At 46.1% G+C, this 14,117-nt stretch overlaps 9 non-coding genes across 9 annotated transcripts; all 9 read right to left on the bottom strand.

Moving 5' to 3' along the window:
* Positions 1-4,038: 4,038 nt before the first annotated feature.
* Positions 4,039-4,110, bottom strand: trnap-agg (transfer RNA proline (anticodon AGG)). The gene has a single exon. It is a non-coding gene; the product is annotated as a tRNA-Pro (tRNA).
* Positions 4,111-5,701: 1,591 nt separating this feature from the next.
* On the bottom strand, positions 5,702-5,773 carry trnap-agg (transfer RNA proline (anticodon AGG)). The gene has a single exon. It is a non-coding gene; the product is annotated as a tRNA-Pro (tRNA).
* Positions 5,774-6,108: 335 nt separating this feature from the next.
* On the bottom strand, positions 6,109-6,180 carry trnap-agg (transfer RNA proline (anticodon AGG)). Its single transcript has one exon. It is a non-coding gene; the product is annotated as a tRNA-Pro (tRNA).
* A 282-nt stretch (positions 6,181-6,462) lies between these two features.
* Positions 6,463-6,534, bottom strand: trnar-acg (transfer RNA arginine (anticodon ACG)). Its single transcript has one exon. It is a non-coding gene; the product is annotated as a tRNA-Arg (tRNA).
* A 1,518-nt stretch (positions 6,535-8,052) lies between these two features.
* trnap-agg (transfer RNA proline (anticodon AGG)) lies at positions 8,053-8,124 on the bottom strand. The gene has a single exon. It is a non-coding gene; the product is annotated as a tRNA-Pro (tRNA).
* A 335-nt stretch (positions 8,125-8,459) lies between these two features.
* trnap-agg (transfer RNA proline (anticodon AGG)) lies at positions 8,460-8,531 on the bottom strand. The gene has a single exon. It is a non-coding gene; the product is annotated as a tRNA-Pro (tRNA).
* Positions 8,532-8,813: 282 nt separating this feature from the next.
* Positions 8,814-8,885, bottom strand: trnap-agg (transfer RNA proline (anticodon AGG)). Its single transcript has one exon. It is a non-coding gene; the product is annotated as a tRNA-Pro (tRNA).
* Positions 8,886-10,269: 1,384 nt separating this feature from the next.
* Positions 10,270-10,341, bottom strand: trnap-agg (transfer RNA proline (anticodon AGG)). Its single transcript has one exon. It is a non-coding gene; the product is annotated as a tRNA-Pro (tRNA).
* Positions 10,342-10,676: 335 nt separating this feature from the next.
* Positions 10,677-10,748, bottom strand: trnap-agg (transfer RNA proline (anticodon AGG)). The gene has a single exon. It is a non-coding gene; the product is annotated as a tRNA-Pro (tRNA).
* Between the last annotated feature and the right edge of the window lie 3,369 nt (positions 10,749-14,117).

A 14,117-nucleotide genomic window follows, 5' to 3' on the forward strand; every position in this document is an offset into this window, starting at 1 on the left:
ACCCCTCGTCAGACTGGAAGGGGTGGGGGGACGGGACTTCTTATTTCTAACAACTGGAAATACTCAACCCATTCTCCTCTATGCAATTATAGTTCATTTGAATCTCATACAATCACTGTAACATCTCCTATCGAACTCCACATTGTGGTAATCTACCGCCCTCCTACTCAACTTGGCATCTTCTTAGAAGAGCTGGATGGGCTGCTGTCCTCGTTTCCAGAGGATGGCAGCCCACTTCTAGTCTTTGGGGACCTCAACATTCACCTTGACAAACCCTATGCTGCTGACTTCAATTCACTTCTAGCTTCATTTGATCTACAACGTGTTATCACTACATGCACTCATAAATCTGGCAACCAACTTGATCTCATTTACATGCGAAATTGTATTTCAGACAATGTTGTGGTCAAACCCCTACACATCTCTGACCACTTCTTCATTACATTTGACCTACATCTTGCTACTTGTGCACTCCCAACCCCTCTACCTGTTACTTTTAGAAGAAACCTACGCTCTCTCTCACACTCCCATCTTTCTTCTTTAGTATCCTCCTCCCTTCCCTCTCCTACTCACTTCTCATCCCTGGACACTAATGCAGCAACTGACACCTTATGCTCCACTATTACCTCCTGTCTAGATGCTATATGCCCTCTCTCCTCCAGGCCAGCACGATCTGCTCCGACAACCCCTTGGTTATCCGATGTTCTTCGTGAGCATCGTTCCAAACTTAGGGCAGCTGAGAGAAAATGGCACAAATCTAAGGATCCATCCGACCTCAGTATGTATCGGTCTATGCTCTCATCTTTCGCTACCCAAGTACATGCAGCCAAATCTTCATACTTCCACAACAGGATCAACAATTCCCCGGACGCACGCAACCTTTTCAAAACATTTAATACACTGCTTTGTCCCCCTCCACCACCTCCCACAACTTCTATAACAGCTGATGATTTCGCCACATTTTTTACAGACAAAACTACATCGATCAATAATAAGTTCTCAGCTCCACACATACAGGAACTAAAATTGACCACAATCACGGCTGGAACACCCCACTTCTCCTTCTGTCCTTGCTCGGAGGCAGAAGTAACCAAACTTTTCCTCTCCAGCCATCCGACGACATGTCCTTTAGATCCTATCCCCTCACACCTTCTCCAAGCAATCTCCCCTACAATCCTACCGGCGCTCACACACATCATCAACACATCTCTTCTCACAGGCACTTTTCCCACTACATTTAAGCAGGCCCGGGTAACCCCACTGCTCAAAAAACCTACACTTAACTCCTCACTCATAGACAACTACAGACCTGTCTCCCTCCTTCCATTCATAGCAAAAACACTGGAACGGGCTGTTTTCAACCAGCTATCCTTATTCCTCTCACAGAACAATCTACTGGACTCTAACCAATCAGGGTTCAGAAGCGGCCATTCAACTGAGACTGCGCTACTGTCTGTCACTGAAGCCTTGCGGACGGCAAAAGCTGAGTCCAAATCATCGGTACTCATCTTGCTGGACCTATCTGCAGCTTTTGACACTGTGAATCACCAGATCCTCCTGTCCACCCTCTCAATGCTGGGTATTACAGGGACTTCACTTCGCTGGTTCAAATCCTACCTCTCTGGTAGGTCTTTCAGAGTGGCCTGGGGAGGCGAGGTATCCAAAACTCATCAACTGGTCACTGGGGTTCCTCAGGGTTCAGTTCTTGGACCTCTCCTCTTCTCCATATACACTACATCTCTGGGCCCCATCATACAGGCACATGGCTTCTCCTACCATTGCTATGCTGATGACACACAGCTCTATCTTTCTTTCAAACCAGACGATCCATCGGTAGCTGCACGGATCTCAGGTTGCCTAGCGGATATCTCTGCATGGATAAAGGAACACCATCTACAGCTCAATCTAGCAAAGACGGAACTCCTTATCTTTCCTGCCACTCCATCTCTACAGCATGACTTCTCCATCCAGTTAGGTTCATCAACAATTACCCCATCAACTTCAGCCAGAAATCTGGGTGTTATCTTTGACAACCAACTGACTTTTAAAGACCACATAGCTAAGACCGCTCGATCTTGCAGGTTTGCATTGTACAACATCAGAAAGATCAGGCCCTTCCTAACAGAGCATGCTACACAACTCCTCGTCCAGGCCCTGGTCATTTCCAGGCTGGACTACTGCAATGCTCTTTTAGCTGGTCTTCCAGCATGTACAATCAAGCCTCTACAAATGATTCAGAATGCAGCAGCACGACTGGTCTTCAACGAGCCCAAAAAGGCCCATGTTACACCTCTCTTCATATCCCTGCACTGGCTACCGGTTACAGCACGCATCAAATTCAAGACACTGATGCTGGCCTATAGGACAGCCACCGGATCATCACCTGCCTACCTCCATTCACTACTACACATCTACACTCCTTCCAGAAGACTGAGATCCTCTAGTGAAAGACGCCTCATTGTACCACCACAGAGAGGCATGAAATCACTGTCCAGAACATTCTCGTTCAACGTTCCTGCCTGGTGGAATGATCTTCCCACCCCTATCCGGAATGCAGACTCCTTAACAGCTTTCAAACGACTGCTGAAAACCCATCTTTTTCGACACTATCTGACTCAATAAAAAAAAAAAAAAAAAAAAAAAATATCCTCCCTTCTAGCCTGTTTTTCCTCTCTTTCTTGATCTTCTCCTTCTAGCCTGCACTCTTCTAACAACGCCTGATATATGGTATTTTTGAACACTTCCTATGTTGATCTGCCTCCTTAGGATGAATCACTTGTTGTATTCCCAATTGTAAGTCGCTTTGGATAAAAGCGTCGGCTAAATGAATAAATGTAAATGTAAATGTAAATCATACCCCAGACCAACGAGGCATTCAACCAAACTCTTCACTGTGTTCCCGGTAAAGAAAGCAGGATGCACAGATACACATTAAAAGAGCACTTTTGAAGTTGCAGACTGGCTCGTTCGGGATTTGAAGGTGGGCCCTCTCGCAACTTAAGCGAGAATCATACCCCTAGACCAACAAGACTCCTAGGGGTGTGACGTCGTGAAGACGACAGATATGGCTGCAAAAAAAAAAAACTCTTATCTGCCACAGCTACACCAGCTTGGGCTTCCCTTCCAATCGAGTGTTGACCAAAGCTTATCAGGGTAAGGGACTTGAGGCTCGATCCCAACCCAGATGGTTGCAGTGCAGCGCCGCCCAACTATGGCAATGGTCGGATCGACTTATACAACTCCAGAAACCCGGGACCTCTCGTACCCGCTGTGCGTTGGTTTTCATTTATACTTCTGCATCATTGTCCGCGTCGACGTGCAGTACACATGCGAACCGCTAGTCTGCAGTGTCCACGGGCATGATGCTTGTGTAAACCGGAGTACCACGGCAGAGGCCGAAGAAAAGGCCGTAGCTACGGCGCCTGTTCGACCCAGAAGTATAAATCAGACTTTACACTCTCCCAAATGAGCTATATTGACAATGCCACGTCTGGCCAGTGACCAGCGCTGTAAATGACATTGACACTGAAAAAACCACAATGATGATGCCTTGCAACTGAGCCAAAGCAAGCAGGATAGAAAGCTACTCCTCCAAAAAGGTGTTTTCAAAGCTTCAGACAGGCTCATCCAGGATTTGAACCCAAGAACTGTCGCACCTGAAGCAAGAATCACAACCCTAGACCAACGAGCCACACAAATCTGCTTGCTCCCTTGGTTGCCAAATGCAAAAAGACTATGCACATGGCTGCTAAGACACTCATTTTTGCCATGCCTCCACCAGCTCGGGCTAACTTCCCAATCGACTGTTGACCCCAAAAATGTCACGCGAAAGATGTGAAGCAAGGTTCAACTGTAGACGGTTGCCATCTGAGCGATTTCTGTGACCATACCTCCTTTCAGTGCAAACTCTCAAACCCATCAAGCTAAGCAGCCAACCAAGTTTAAATTGCAGATGAGGAACTGAGAAAAAGGGTGCGACTTAGACGTCAAAAGAAAGCCGGATCAATGGATGCAACTTTAAAAATGAAGGCTGAATGCGGGCTCGTCCGGGATTTGAACCCGGGACCTCTCGCACCCTAAGCGAGAATCATACCCCTAGACCAACGAGCCTCTTTCCTGTTGGAACCCTCTGCGCTCCTCGTAAAGGAAGCAGGATGCACGCTACAAATTAATAAGAGCACTTTTAAAGCTGCAGACGGACTCATCCTGGATTTTAAACCCAAGACCTCTCGCACCCAAAATGTTAATCATACCCTTAGACAAACGAGCCTATCAATGGTGTCCAGTCGTGAAGAAGGCACATACGGCTGCAAAAAACTCCCACATCCTTTCTGCTGGGTCTCCACCAGATTGGACAGCCCTTACAATCGAATGTTGACCAAAACTTGTCAGGACGTGAGCCTCGAATCAACCCCAGACTGAAAACAGGCCTCAAAGGCCACGGCGGGCTCGTCCGGGATTTGAAGCCGGGACCTCTCGCAACTTAAGCGAGAATCATACCCCAGACCAACGAGGCATTCAACCAAACTCTTCACTGTGTTCCCGGTAAAGAAAGCAGGATGCACAGATACACATTAAAAGAGCACTTTTGAAGTTGCAGACTGGCTCGTTCGGGATTTGAAGGTGGGCCCTCTCGCAACTTAAGCGAGAATCATACCCCTAGACCAACAAGACTCCTAGGGGTGTGACGTCGTGAAGACGACAGATATGGCTGCAAAAAAAAAACTCTTATCTGCCACAGCTACACCAGCTTGGGCTTCCCTTCCAATCGAGTGTTGACCAAAGCTTATCAGGGTAAGGGACTTGAGGCTCGATCCCAACCCAGATGGTTGCAGTGCAGCGCCGCCCAACTATGGCAATGGTCGGATCGACTTATACAACTCCAGAAACCCGGGACCTCTCGTACCCGCTGTGCGTTGGTTTTCAATTATACTTCTGCATCATTGTCCGCGTCGACGTGCAGTACACATGCGAACCGCTAGTCTGCAGTGTCCACGGGCATGATGCTTGTGTAAACCGGAGTACCACGGCAGAGGCCGAAGAAAAGGCCGTAGCTACGGCGACTGTTCGACCCAGAAGTATAAATCAGACTTTACACTCTCCCAAATGAGCTATATTGACAATGCCACGTCTGGCCAGTGACCAGCGCTGTAAATGACATTGACACTGAAAAAACCACAAGTAGGAAGATTTCAGTCCTACCTAATGATGGCTTGCAACTGAGCCAAAGCAAGCAGGATAGACAGCTACTCCTCCAAAAAGGTGTTTTCAAAGCTTCAGACAGGCTCGTCCAGGATTTGAACCCAAGAACTGTCGCACCTGAAGCAAGAATCACAACCCTAGACCAACGAGCCACACAAATCTGCTTGCTCCCTTGGTTGCCAAATGCAAAAAGACTATGCACATGGCTGCTAAGACACTCATTTTTGCCATGCCTCCACCAGCTCGGGCTAACTTCCCAATCGACTGTTGACCCCAAAAATGTCACGCGAAAGATGTGAAGCAAGGTTCAACTGTAGACGGTTGCCATCTGAGCGATTTCTGTGACCATACCTCCTTTCAGTGCAAACTCTCAAACCCATCAAGCTAAGCAGCCAACCAAGTTTAAATTGCAGATGAGGAACTGAGAAAAAGGGTGCGACTTAGACGTCAAAAGAAAGCCGGATCAATGGATGCAACTTTAAAAATGAAGGCTGAATGCGGGCTCGTCCGGGATTTGAACCCGGGACCTCTCGCACCCTAAGCGAGAATCATACCCCTAGACCAACGAGCCTCTTTCCTGTTGGAACCCACTGCGCTCCTCGTAAAGGAAGCAGGATGCACGCTACAAATTAATAAGAGCACTTTTAAAGCTGCAGACGGACTCATCCTGGATTTTAAACCCAAGACCTCTCGCACCCAGAATGTTAATCATACCCTTAGACAAACGAGCCTATCAATGGTGTGCAGTCGTGAAGAAGGCACATACGGCTGCAAAAAACTCCCACATCCTTTCTGCTGGGTCTCCACCAGATTGGACAGCCCTTACAATCGAATGTTGACCAAAACTTGTCAGGACGTGAGCCTCGAATCAACCCCAGACTGAAAACAGGCCTCAAAGGCCACGGCGGGCTCGTCCGGGATTTGAACCCGGGACCTCTCGCACCCTAAGCGAGAATCATACCCCTAGACCAACGAGCCAACTACCTACACAATTCATTGTACCCGGCCACATGCTTTACTGCACCCCTGGTAAAAAAAGTCCATTTTGGCACTTACAGGATAGACATTAAAACTCAAGTAAAACAGGCTTTAACGACTGAGTCGGGCTCGTTCGGGATTTGAAGCCGGGACCTCTCGCAACTTAAGCGAGAATCATACCCCAGACCAGCGAGGCATTCAACCAAACTCTTCACTGTGCTCCCGGTAAAGAAAGCAGGATGTACAGATACACATTAAAAGAGCACTTTTGAAGTTGCTGACAGGCTCGTCCGGGATTTGAATCCGGGACCTCTCGCACCGTAAGCGAGAATCATACCCCTAGACCAACGAGCCAACTACCTACACAATTCATTGTACCCGGCGACATGCTTTGCTGCACCCCTGGTAAGAAAAGTCCATTTTGGCACTTACAGGATAGACATTAAAACTCAAGTAAAACAGGCTTTAACGACTGAGTCGGGCTCGTTCGGGATTTGAAGCCGGGACCTCTCGCAACTTAAGCGAGAATCATACCCCAGACCAGCGAGGCATTCAACCAAACTCTTCACTGTGCTCCCGGTAAAGAAAGCAGGATTCACAGATACACATTAAAAGAGCACTTTTGAAGTTGCAGACAGGCTCGTTCGGGATTTGAAGCCGGGACCTCTCGCAACTTAAGCGAGAATCATACCCCAGACCAACGAGGCATTCAACCAAACTCTTCACTGTGTTCCCGGTAAAGAAAGCAGGATGCACAGATACACATTAAAAGAGCACTTTTGAAGTTGCAGACTGGCTCGTTCGGGATTTGAAGGTGGGCCCTCTCGCAACTTAAGCGAGAATCATACCCCTAGACCAACAAGACTCCTAGGGGTGTGACGTCGTGAAGACGACAGATATGGCTGCAAAAAAAAAAAACTCTTATCTGCCACAGCTACACCAGCTTGGGCTTCCCTTCCAATCGAGTGTTGACCAAAGCTTATCAGGGTAAGGGACTTGAGGCTCGATCCCAACCCAGATGGTTGCAGTGCAGCGCCGCCCAACTATGGCAATGGTCGGATCGACTTATACAACTCCAGAAACCCGGGACCTCTCGTACCCGCTGTGCGTTGGTTTTCATTTATACTTCTGCATCATTGTCCGCGTCGACGTGCAGTACACATGCGAACCGCTAGTCTGCAGTGTCCACGGGCATGATGCTTGTGTAAACCGGAGTACCACGGCAGAGGCCGAAGAAAAGGCCGTAGCTACGGCGCCTGTTCGACCCAGAAGTATAAATCAGACTTTACACTCTCCCAAATGAGCTATATTGACAATGCCACGTCTGGCCAGTGACCAGCGCTGTAAATGACATTGACACTGAAAAAACCACAATGATGATGCCTTGCAACTGAGCCAAAGCAAGCAGGATAGAAAGCTACTCCTCCAAAAAGGTGTTTTCAAAGCTTCAGACAGGCTCGTCCAGGATTTGAACCCAAGAACTGTCGCACCTGAAGCAAGAATCACAACCCTAGACCAACGAGCCACACAAATCTGCTTGCTCCCTTGGTTGCCAAATGCAAAAAGACTATGCACATGGCTGCTAAGACACTCATTTTTGCCATGCCTCCACCAGCTCGGGCTAACTTCCCAATCGACTGTTGACCCCAAAAATGTCACGCGAAAGATGTGAAGCAAGGTTCAACTGTAGACGGTTGCCATCTGAGCGATTTCTGTGACCATACCTCCTTTCAGTGCAAACTCTCAAACCCATCAAGCTAAGCAGCCAACCAAGTTTAAATTGCAGATGAGGAACTGAGAAAAAGGGTGCGACTTAGACGTCAAAAGAAAGCCGGATCAATGGATGCAACTTTAAAAATGAAGGCTGAATGCGGGCTCGTCCGGGATTTGAACCCGGGACCTCTCGCACCCTAAGCGAGAATCATACCCCTAGACCAACGAGCCTCTTTCCTGTTGGAACCCACTGCGCTCCTCGTAAAGGAAGCAGGATGCACGCTACAAATTAATAAGAGCACTTTTAAAGCTGCAGACGGACTCATCCTGGATTTTAAACCCAAGACCTCTCGCACCCAGAATGTTAATCATACCCTTAGACAAACGAGCCTATCAATGGTGTGCAGTCGTGAAGAAGGCACATACGGCTGCAAAAAACTCCCACATCCTTTCTGCTGGGTCTCCACCAGATTGGACAGCCCTTACAATCGAATGTTGACCAAAACTTGTCAGGACGTGAGCCTCGAATCAACCCCAGACTGAAAACAGGCCTAAAAGGCCACGGCGGGCTCGTCCGGGATTTGAACCCGGGACCTCTCGCACCCTAAGCGAGAATCATACCCCTAGACCAACGAGCCAACTACCTACACAATTCATTGTACCCGGCCACATGCTTTACTGCACCCCTGGTAAAAAAAGTCCATTTTGGCACTTACAGGATAGACATTAAAACTCAAGTAAAACAGGCTTTAACGACTGAGTCGGGCTCGTTCGGGATTTGAAGCCGGGACCTCTCGCAACTTAAGCGAGAATCATACCCCAGACCAGCGAGGCATTCAACCAAACTCTTCACTGTGCTCCCGGTAAAGAAAGCAGGATGTACAGATACACATTAAAAGAGCACTTTTGAAGTTGCTGACAGGCTCGTCCGGGATTTGAATCCGGGACCTCTCGCACCCTAAGCGAGAATCATACCCCTAGACCAACGAGCCAACTACCTACACAATTCATTGTACCCGGCGACATGCTTTGCTGCACCCCTGGTAAGAAAAGTCCATTTTGGCACTTACAGGATAGACATTAAAACTCAAGTAAAACAGGCTTTAACGACTGAGTCGGGCTCGTCCGTTATTTGAACCCGGGACCTCTCGCACCCGAAGCGAGAATCATACCCCTAGACCAACGAGCCATTCAACCAAACTCTTCACTGTGCTCCCGGTAAAGAAAGCAGGATTCACAGATACACATTAAAAGAGCACTTTTGAAGTTGCAGACTGGCTCGTTCGGGATTTGAAGGTGGGCCCTCTCGCAACTTAAGCGAGAATCATACCCCTAGACCAACAAGACTCCTAGGGGTGTGACGTCGTGAAGACGACAGATATGGCTGCAAAAAAAAAAAACTCTTATCTGCCACAGCTACACCAGCTTGGGCTTCCCTTCCAATCGAGTGTTGACCAAAGCTTATCAGGGTAAGGGACTTGAGGCTCGATCCCAACCCAGATGGTTGCAGTGCAGCTCCGCCCAACTATGGCAATGGTTGGATCGACTTATACAACTCCAGAAACCCGGGACCTCTCGTACCCGCTGTGCGTTGGTTTTCATTTATACTTCTGCATCATTGTCCGCGTCGACGTGCAGTACACATGCGAACCGCTAGTCTGCAGTGTCCACGGGCATGATGCTTGTGTAAACCGGAGTACCACGGCAGAGGCCGAAGAAAAGGCCGTAGCTACGGCGCCTGTTCGACCCAGAAGTATAAATCAGACTTTACACTCTCCCAAATGAGCTATATTGACAATGCCACGTCTGGCCAGTGACCAGCGCTGTAAATGACATTGACACTGAAAAAACCACAAGTAGGAAGATTTCAGTCCTACCTAATGATGGCTTGCAACTGAGCCAAAGCAAGCAGGATAGACAGCTACTCCTCCAAAAAGGTGTTTTCAAAGCTTCAGACAGGCTCGTCCAGGATTTGAACCCAAGAACTGTCGCACCTGAAGCAAGAATCACAACCCTAGACCAACGAGCCACACAAATCTGCTTGCTCCCTTGGTTGCCAAATGCAAAAAGACTATGCACATGGCTGCTAAGACACTCATTTTTGCCATGCCTCCACCAGCTCGGGCTAACTTCCCAATCGACTGTTGACCCCAAAAATGTCACGCGAAAGATGTGAAGCAAGGTTCAACTGTAGACGGTTGCCATCTGAGCGATTTCTGTGACCATACCTCCTTTCAGTGCAAACTCTCAAACCCATCAAGCTAAGCAGCCAACCAAGTTTAAATTGCAGATGAGGAACTGAGAAAAAGGGTGCGACTTAGACGTCAAAAGAAAGCCGGATCAATGGATGCAACTTTAAAAATGAAGGCTGAATGCGGGCTCGTCCGGGATTTGAACCCGGGACCTCTCGCACCCTAAGCGAGAATCATACCCCTAGACCAACGAGCCTCTCTCCTGTTGGAACCCTCTGCGCTCCTCGTAAAGGAAGCAGGATGCACGCTACAAATTAATAAGAGCACTTTTAAAGCTGCAGACGGACTCATCCTGGATTTTAAACCCAAGACCTCTCGCACCCAGAATGTTAATCATACCCTTAGACAAACGAGCCTATCAATGGTGTGCAGTTGTGAAGAAGGCACATACGGCTGCAAAAAACTCCCACATCCTTTCTGCTGGGTCTCCACCAGATTGGACAGCCCTTACAATCGAATGTTGACCAAAACTTGTCAGGACGTGAGCCTCGAATCAACCCCAGACTGAAAACAGGCCTCAAAGGCCACGGCGGGCTCGTCCGGGATTTGAACCCGGGACCTCTCGCACCCTAAGCGAGAATCATACCCCTAGACCAACGAGCCAACTACCTACACAATTCATTGTACCCGGCCACATGCTTTACTGCACCCCTGGTAAAAAAAGTCCATTTTGGCACTTACAGGATTGACATTAAAACTCAAGTAAAACAGGCTTTAACGACTGAGTCGGGCTCGTTCGGGATTTGAAGCCGGGACCTCTCGCAACTTAAGCGAGAATCATACCCCAGACCAGCGAGGCATTCAACCAAACTCTTCACTGTGCTCCCGGTAAAGAAAGCAGGATGTACAGATACACATTAAAAGAGCACTTTTGAAGTTGCTGACAGGCTCGTCCGGGATTTGAATCCGGGACCTCTCGCACCCTAAGCGAGAATCATACACCTAGACCAACGAGCCAACTACCTACACAATTCATTGTACCCGGCGACATGCTTTGCTGCACCCCTGGTAAGAAAAGTCCATTTTGGCACTTACAGGATAGACATTAAAACTCAAGTAAAACAGGCTTTAACGACTGAGTCGGGCTCGTCCGTTATTTGAACCCGGGACCTCTCGCACCCGAAGCGAGAATCATACCCCTAGACCAACGAGCCATTCAACCAAACTCTTCACTGTGCTCCCGGTAAAGAAAGCAGGATTCACAGATACACATTAAAAGAGCACTTTTGAAGTTGCAGACAGGCTCGTTCGGGATTTGAAGCCGGGACCTCTCGCAACTTAAGCGAGAATCAGTCCTTAAGTGAGTTCAGTCCTCAGACGAGAAAGAACGACGGCGCGTAAGTGTCTACTTTAATACTATTTCACTAGGCGGTCGTTACTTAGAGTTGCTGCTAAAAGCACTTTGTCGTTTCTGTTTAATTACTTATTCCTAAGTATTAATTTTAAGCCGCTGTTCTCTTAAGCACTCTGTAGTTTCTATTCAATTATTAGTTAATATTAAATTTGAGCTGCTTCTAAAACGCACTCTGTAGTTTCTATTTACTTATTGGTTAAATATTAAATTTGAGCTGCTTCTAAAACGCACTCTGTAGTTTCTATTTACTTATTAGTTAATATTAAATTTGAGCTGCTTCTAAAACGCACTCTGTAGTTTCTATTTACTTATTGGTTAAATATTAAATTTGAGCTGCTTCTAAAACGCACTCTGTAGTTTCTATTTACTTATTGGTTAAATATTAAATTTGAGCTGCTTCTAAAACGCACTCTGTAGTTTCTATTTACTTATTGGTTAATATTAAATTTGAGCTGCTTCTAAAACGCACTCTGTAGTTTCTATTCACTTATTCGTTAATATTAAATTTGAGCTGCTTCTAAAACGCACTCTGTAGTTTCTATTTACTTATTCGTTAATATTAAATTTGAGCTGCTTCTAAAACGCACTCTGTAGTTTCTATTTACTTATTGGTTAATATTAATTTTGAGCTGCTTCTTAAAGTACTCTGTTGTTCTATTTAATTATTCGTTTGTTTTATTTACATCTATTCACTGTTAGAAAAGGAGTGTTCTTCTGTTATTTGTCCTGCGATTGTTTTTGCTTTAAATTCTAGTTTTTATTGCAATCATTAAAATTGATAACTGAGCGTACGGCCAAGGGAAGCTTTTGTTTTTGTCATATCGTTCCCTTCTGGAGCTATTACAAGTGCGAAGCTGTTGCTTTTTGAGTTTCTATTGAGCCATTTTGCGTGCGGGCGAGACATTCGCGGCTCACTGAGCCTAGGAGGCGTGGCTAGCGAGAATACTGCTTAAATAGTTTGCTTACTTTCCATACTGCGGGAAAGTGAGTTCAGTCCTCAGACGAGAAAGAACGACGGCGCGTAAGTGTCTACTTTAATACTATTTCACTAGGCGGTCGTTACTTAGAGTTGCTGCTAAAAGCACTTTGTCGTTTCTGTTTAATTACTTATTCCTAAGTATTAATTTTAAGCCGCTGTTCTCTTAAGCACTCTGTAGTTTCTATTCAATTATTAGTTAATATTAAATTTGAGCTGCTTCTAAAACGCACTCTGTAGTTTCTATTTACTTATTGGTTAAATATTAAATTTGAGCTGCTTCTAAAACGCACTCTGTAGTTTCTATTTACTTATTGGTTAAATATTAAATTTGAGCTGCTTCTAAAACGCACTCTGTAGTTTCTATTTACTTATTGGTTAATATTAAATTTGAGCTGCTTCTAAAACGCACTCTGTAGTTTCTATTTACTTATTGGTTAAATATTAAATTTGAGCTGCTTCTAAAACGCACTCTGTAGTTTCTATTTACTTATTGGTTAAATATTAAATTTGAGCTGCTTCTAAAACGCACTCTGTAGTTTCTATTTACTTATTGGTTAATATTAAATTTGAGCTGCTTCTAAAACGCACTCTGTAGTTTCTATTCACTTATTCGTTAATATTAAATTTGAGCTGCTTCTAAAACGCACTCTGTAGTTTCTATTTACTTATTGGTTAATATTAAATTTGAGCTGCTTCTAAAACGCACTCTGTAGTTTCTATTTACTTATTGGTTAATATTAATTTTGAGCTGCTTCTTAAAGTACTCTGTTGTTCTATTTAATTATTCGTTTGTTTTATTTACATCTATTCACTGTTAGAAAAGGAGTGTTCTTCTGTTATTTGTCCTGCGATTGTTTTTGCTTTAAATTCTAGTTTTTATTGCAATCATTAAAATTGATAACTGAGCGTACGGCCAAGGGAAGCTTTTGTTTTTGTCATATCGTTCCCTTCTGGAGCTATTACAAGTGCGAAGCTGTTGCTTTTTGAGTTTCTATTGAGCCATTTTGCGTGCGGGCGAGACATTCGCGGCTCACTGAGCCTAGGAGGCGTCCCTAGCTTTTATCATTGAAGCACTGTTTGGTTGTCTATTTAACTGCGTCAGAACAGCTGACGCTGAAGCGTCAGCGGAAGCGTTCAGCCTCCTCGCGTGAAGACCGACGAGAGTAAAGACTGCGACTTTTCCTGCGCGACTTCTCCGAGCAACGACACCGACAACGCACTTAAGTACTCCTCTCCTTTATTTCACTCTTCTTTCTGTCCTCCTCTATCATGTGTTTCCAACTCATTCCGGTGGTCTCTTCACACCGCACTAATATCACACGCACACGTCGACGCAATATTTCTAACCTGCGTCCTATCGACACTTCTTCCACTGAACCTTTCTCTTTCACGGTTGGACTCTGGAACTGTCAATCAGCTGTAAACAAATCTGACTTCATTTCAGCATTTTCTGTGCAATCTGGTTTGAGCATTCTAGGCTTGACTGAGACCTGGATTCGTCCAGAAGACTCTGCAACCCCAGCTGCTCTTTCTAATAACTTTTCCTTCTCTCACACCCCTCGTCAGACTGGAAGGGGTGGGGGGACGGGACTTCTTATTTCTAACAACTGGAAATACTCAACCCATTCTCCTCTATGCA

The sequence above is a fragment of the Garra rufa genome, chromosome 2 (genome assembly GCF_049309525.1).
Source record: "Garra rufa chromosome 2, GarRuf1.0, whole genome shotgun sequence".
NCBI classification, from domain to species: Eukaryota; Metazoa; Chordata; class Actinopteri; order Cypriniformes; family Cyprinidae; genus Garra; species Garra rufa.